The sequence below is a fragment of the Etheostoma cragini genome, chromosome 15 (genome assembly GCF_013103735.1).
Source record: "Etheostoma cragini isolate CJK2018 chromosome 15, CSU_Ecrag_1.0, whole genome shotgun sequence".
NCBI lineage: Eukaryota > Metazoa > Chordata > Actinopteri > Perciformes > Percidae > Etheostoma > Etheostoma cragini.
In genome coordinates, this window is record NC_048421.1 from 20,602,806 (window position 1) to 20,609,428 (window position 6,623).

The following is a 6,623-nucleotide window of genomic DNA, read 5'->3' on the forward strand; positions in this document are numbered from 1 at the left end:
CACACACACACACACACACACACACACACACACACAAACACACACGTATACACCCTTATTTGTGGGTGAGAGGGAGTAAGGTGTTCTTTCATTTGAAAGCAAACATCTGTAGGTATTATGAAATATATATTAATAATATAATAATATATGATATATACCTATTGGAAAGTGATCTCAAATTTGTTTCCACTTTGCTAAATCATTCATTTGTAATATTTCATTTTGGGGTCTCTCTATATGACTAAATGTTTTGTTTTGAGTACACCTTCAAATGTATACAAATCTACAGTGGTGTGAAAAAGTGTTTGCCCCCTTCCTCATTTCCTGTTCCTTTGCATGTTTGTCACACTTAAGTGTTTCGGAACATCAAACCGATTTAACCAATAGTCAAGGACAACACAAGTAAACACAAAATGCAATTTGTAAATGAAGGTGTTTATTATTAAAGGTGAAAAAAAATCCAAACCATCATGGCCCTGTGTGAAAAAGTGATTGACCCCTAAACCTAATAACTAGTTGGGCCACCCTTAGAAGCAACAACTGCAACCGAGTGTTTGCGATAACGTGCAATGAGGCTTTTACAGCGTCCTGGAGGAATTTTGCCCCACTCATCCGATACGCAGCACCGGGGGCAATTCGGGGTTCAGTGTCTTGCCCAAGGACACTTCGACAATGACTGCAGGGGCGGGAATCCCCTTTCTCCCTTATTTACTAAAAAAACCTCTCATCAGCTCTCTCTCTGTCTCTGTCTCTGTGTCTCTCTCTTTCTCTCTCTCTGTGTCTCTCTCTGTGGGGTTGAAAGTCAAGCTGTTCCACTTAGCGCTCCCTCTAGAGGCCTAGAGAACTTCCGTTGTGTGATGTGGATGCAGAGTTTTTGTTGCATTTACTTTCGGGGTTTGTGTGCTTTTCATTTTGCATTGTTTCTGTGTTCCCTGGAGCATGTATGTGTATGCAGCTCCTTTACTAAATCCTGCGCATGTGTTGTCGAAATATTGAAGATGTTTTCTTGCTTGTGTTTTGTCTCTTTGCATGTGTTTTTTTAGTTACAGTGTATTTGCCAGCTTCGGCCACTGTAAAAGATAGAAGATGGACAGTGCTGTGTGTACGACTGATTTAATGAGACACAAATGAGAAAGAAGTGCTAATGAACAGTATGTTACCACAGCTTTCACTACTGTTAATGCTTGGAGCAGACATGTTTTTAAGGTTGTTGAGGTTCTTCCGGTTTTCTGATTAGAAAATTTTGACTTACTAGGGTTATTTCTATCAGATGTTCAAAAGCTTCTTCACAGTGAAAGAAAACATATACAACTGTTTTCAGAGGCTAAGAGTTCTCCTTCAAAGTACAGTGAACATCAGGAGTGTGGTCTATCTGTATAGTGTCTTGAGATAACTCTTGTTATGAATTGATACTATAAATAAAATTGAATTGAATTGAATTGAGTAAAATGGGAAATTGCCCCTTTAATATGCATTTCCTTTAAACCTGAGTCTTGCTACGAAAGAAATACCCATAAAAACCTATTTCTGTTTGAGTTTCTCTGCTGTTGCAGAGCTGTGTTCTTCTTTATTTTCTCTTTCCTCTTGTTTACCCCGATAACTCTCCTATCTTCCAAACTGCCTAAACTTGATTTTTCCGTGTGAAATGTTTTGCATTTAGTTACATGTTTTTATTGCCTATTGTTCTGTTTCTCTTTGTGTCTCTTTCTGTACTTGTGTTTGAATGAGTGGTGATCTTGTGTGTTTGGTGAGTATGCACATTGATATTTGTGTGTGTGTGTGTGTGTGTGTGTGTGTGTGTGTGTGTGTGTGTATATGTGTGTTGTTAATTATAAAAAATGGAAAGCTGCTTGCGGTTTCTATTTCAATATTTGTAATGTGATTGTAAATAAATAACTGAATAAAGTATATCCAAACAATAACAGATGGTTTGACAATTGGATAGATTCACATGTAGAAAGCAGAAAGTCACACACACACACACACACACACACACACACACACACACACACACACACACACACACACACACACACAATCACTTGAATGCATCATTTAGGGTTAAAGATGTCTTTTCTAAAAAACTCTATTGGAACCATAAACTAATTACGATAAATCATGCTTCAGAATGGGATTATATCCTACTGTAAATCAAAAGAACTGAAGCATTAACTTTAATTTTCTGTAGGCAACTAATCCTTCCCCCTGTTATTATTGCTGCCATTTATTCCAGTAATCCAATTATAAATGTGCAGGCTTTTTCTGGACAAACTGGGGTCTTCACATGCCAAAGGCAATGCAGTGCTCAGCTAGGAGGTCTGTGCGTTTGTGTGTGTGTTTGTGTTTGTGTGTGTGTGTCCTGATTCAATGCAGTGACGGGATTAGTGGTGTGTCCTCTTTAGTCCTTGTCTGAGTCTCAGTGAGCCTAACATGTGAGGTAGGAATTAAAGGGGGTTGGATTAATCTGCTGAGTTAAATGAAACCTCCAACAGTAGTGTGAAAGAAACCTGGATATTAGTTAATAAAAACAGCGTGGCTTAAGCATATGAGAACAATAAGAGTTTCCAATTAAAAAGGAAACTCTCTGCTGAGTTCAATGATACCTCTCACAAGAGTTTCCCTTAAAGAGTTCACAAGTTCTAAAAAGGGCGTGGTCTGAGTACATGGGTGTGGCTAGAGCGTAAGAGTATAAACTCAATCTCACATGTAGACCACACATTCTAAATTTCCGTTTAATTGGAATAACTTCTGCCAAGATACAACCGTTCCTGTTTCAACAGCCAACTACAGGAAGTTGGTCCTTCATGACTTGCACATTGCGTTAGCTATCAAAATTCTTTTGATCACATTTAGTAATCAAAGTTTTCTTGCAGATTGGACTCATGGCCCAGGAGGAGTTAGACGAAGTAGGTTTCCCACATATTGCTATTTGGCTAAATATTTAATAAAAATTGAACAGCACCATCTAACGGCCAATTCCCTCTAAATTTGACATGGATGCTCAAGCCCATAAGGAACAACTGTGTCATGTTTGGTGGCAATGGGAATAAATCTTGATAAGATACCCAACTTCCTGTTTTGACAGCCCCCTACAGGAAATTGGTCCTCTGTAAATTTGTTAGCTGTCAAAATTCTTTTGATAACGTTTGTCATGAGGGTCCACAGAGTCTACGTGCACATTTCTGAGCAGACGGGTCTCACGCTCGAGGAGGAGTTACTGTCAAGGTTGGGGTCCGGCTGACCGTGAGTTTTTGTTTTATTTATTATTATATTTTTCTATCTGAGTGTTCTGTTGACCTGCCCTATTTGTCCCAGCTGTTTTCTTTTTTTCCACTTTCCCTCCTGCTGATCCTCGTCTACGCTCCCTGCTCCAGTTTCCCCTCCTCGGCTATACTACCCGACTCCTCCACACTCTCCCCAAGTACTCTCTCCCCTGAGACTCTCCTACCACCGTCTCTTTGTCCCTGTCCCTGGCGCCTGCCTTCCCACTTCCCCTCTCCCTCAGACAAATGAATCCAGTCATTTGCTAACATTACATTTTGCATAAAGCAAATTTGCTAATTATTTACAAAAATTAAAACAGCAACATCTGTTACTCCCCGATGTGAGTCGAGTGCAAATTTGAGTCGAGCATGCTCATATTTAAATCGGTTACAGCATAAAATGTCATACTGAAATTTGTGAAATCCATGAACTAATAAACTTTTCTCATTACAATAACAGAAGATAGGAATCATTTCAAAAATGTTTTAGCTATCTATGATTGTTTGATTGCTAACGTTAGCTGAAAACGCCATTCAAGTGCCTAGTTGTGTTTGATGCTAACTTGTAGCCACCAGTAAACAAACTTCGTTAAGTAGGTCCATTTTTACTGTATTGACATTTCAGAAGTCTCTCGTTAGCATCTTGTAGAGTGGTTGTCGCAAAGTGACACATGCGCAACTCACAACTTCACTTGTCCCAAAGTGACACATGCACTCAACTTACATCAGGGAGTGACACCATCTAAAGGCCGATTGACGCCATAATTGGCACACAGCCTCATTGGCACATGAGGAACAACTGTGTTAAGATTTTTGTCTTTTGGGAACACATGGATATACGTTTTTTGAATTTGCGATGTACGGTTTGGGAGGTCAAACACGTGTCTCTACTATAGTGACACCTACTGCTGGATATGTGTAATCTTTTAACTCTTTGCAATGTTCACCAGTTCTCATATGTATTGATGGAAAAATGAAGCTTTGGTGAAGCACTGAACCAATTAGAGGACTAGTTTTGAAAATGGGTTCTTTAGTGCTTGTGTAACTATGGCCAGGGGGTTTGTGGGATTGGGAACACTCAACGATTTTTTTGCTCACAACGTTGTCACAACAACAACAATCTCCATATTTGGAGAAGTTTATGTTTAGCCAGTTTAAAGAGGTGAGGGAACACATTTTTATGATTTATCCAGTACACCAGTGGGTCTTCAGATCTTTCCAGTGATGGAGTCGTCATGTACAACTGTAAAAGAAACCGATACGAACAAACTAATGACTATAGTGGTTGCTACAAACCAAATACTTAATGTTAATGCTTTGAGCTACAATTTAAACTCAAAACGAGGCGGTGAAAGTTGACGGCACCCAACTAGTCTCCGTGTGGCGGGGGCGCTGAGAACCACCCAGGTGATCAATTCTGAGGATGAAGCAGTTTCTGCTTCATTCTTCATATGTCACATGATTTTTCCGTACCAAAGCAACCTTTGGAGCAGTGGTTCAAATTGAATTCTAGTAAATGGTTTGAAGCATGTGTCGAAGCTTCAGTGTCAGAATGCCTTCTTACTCATACGAGCACATTTGTGTGAGTTTTCATGTACTCTAACCCCCTTACAAATGCAACGAAGGACTCTGAAAAATGATCCTTACAAAAACAAAGGTTCCTTTGCACTTTCAGTACAAGGCCCCAATGGTGCAACGGGCTCGGGCCCTAATAACCACAGACAGGAGAGGAGAATTAACTGAAGAAAACCAGTATTCCCCAACTAAACTAAACCCACAGATAACCTATTCAAAAAAGTTCTAGCAAAGTAAAAAAAAGCCCATATAGTGTTTTACAATGAGGTGTCGTATTTGTGCCGTTTGTAAGCTGTTACTGTCATTGTCTACAGTATTTTGTTCCTTGTCCGTGTTTTTCTTCATTGACACTGTGCATAGTGTCTTCTGGTCCACCATCATTTCATCTGATTTACCTCTCAAACTCTGCATTATACGTTATGGTTTTACCTTGGTGAGAATAGGCCTTTGGGAGAAAACATAAAGCCAGGGGGGCTTGGGGGTCTTCCCCCAGGAAATTTTGAGGGTAAAAGACTTCAAGTCATTCATTCTGATACATTTTAAGGCACCAATGTAAGGTAAAAACGTCTCTAGTTATGGCAAGGAAATCACACAAAAAATACGCAAGTTGAAGAGGATCAACTTCCTGTTGGCTGCCGTCTAGACACATGAAGGTGCGTATTTTGCCAAGATTTATTCCGATTGCCATGAAACATGATACACTAGAGTATCTATGCCAAATTTTGAGTGAATCGCCTATTAGATGGCACTGTGAATCGGCCATTAGATAGCACTACACTCTGCAAACTGTCCGACTTGAGAATGGATTTTTGTCACCGCCACCAGCTGATGTTGCCTGCTCTCGTCCACTTTACCGGCGAGGCACAGTTAATTTAGTCAACTTTCTTAAACTTTTTGGCAAGCATGTGACTTGATGCCGGGGCCTTATTTATAAAACTCTGCATTGATTCTATTCTGAAAGATTTTGTGCACTAAAAAGTCTTTATTGGTCAATATCAAAAGATATTCCAGCCTTGTAAAGCAGCCCTTTATGACCATGAAACGGAAAAATGGGGAAAAAACATGATTCAGTGATCGTGAGATTGAGGTTCTCTTGCAAAATCTTTGAACAATGCCAAATCTGCCATGCTTTTGATTGGTTGCAATACACAGGTCATCAGGAACTGGAGGGCTATATATTTATTGTCTGTAAAGTCCAATAAACCGGTAGTGGATTGGAGTCATATTGGCTTCATCAGGGTAATTAGTGGCGAAGGTGTTCTGGATGCAGGCTCTGCATCCAGAGTACTTTGTCCATATGGTATAGTGTGTATTTTGTACCATCGGAGGTCCCTAAAACGCAGTCTACCAAGCCTTGGGAGCGTCACGCACCATGACACGCACGGTCAAAGTTGGGCCAATTTTTACGCATGGAAATTCCTTGTAAATCCCCACTTTTGCGAGGATGTTGCAACCGCAAATTTCACTCTGCTTCATGCTACTTTATTTTGAGTAACGGGTTTTATAAATTATGCCCCTGGTCTCTAATTGGTTTCTTAAAGATTCTCCTCCGGTCACAGCTCTCTGCGTCCCTGGACAGAATTGGATACATGATGAGAATCCATCCCCCTATCAGAATTGGACACATGATATTTGATCCAATCTGATTGATTCTCGACACCTCATTCATTCAACTTTACGTTCTTGACCACTACTCGCACAGGTAATACCATCCATCCATCCATCCATCTTCGACCGCTTATCCGGTATCGGGTCGCGGGGGCAGCAGCTCCAGCAGGGGACCCC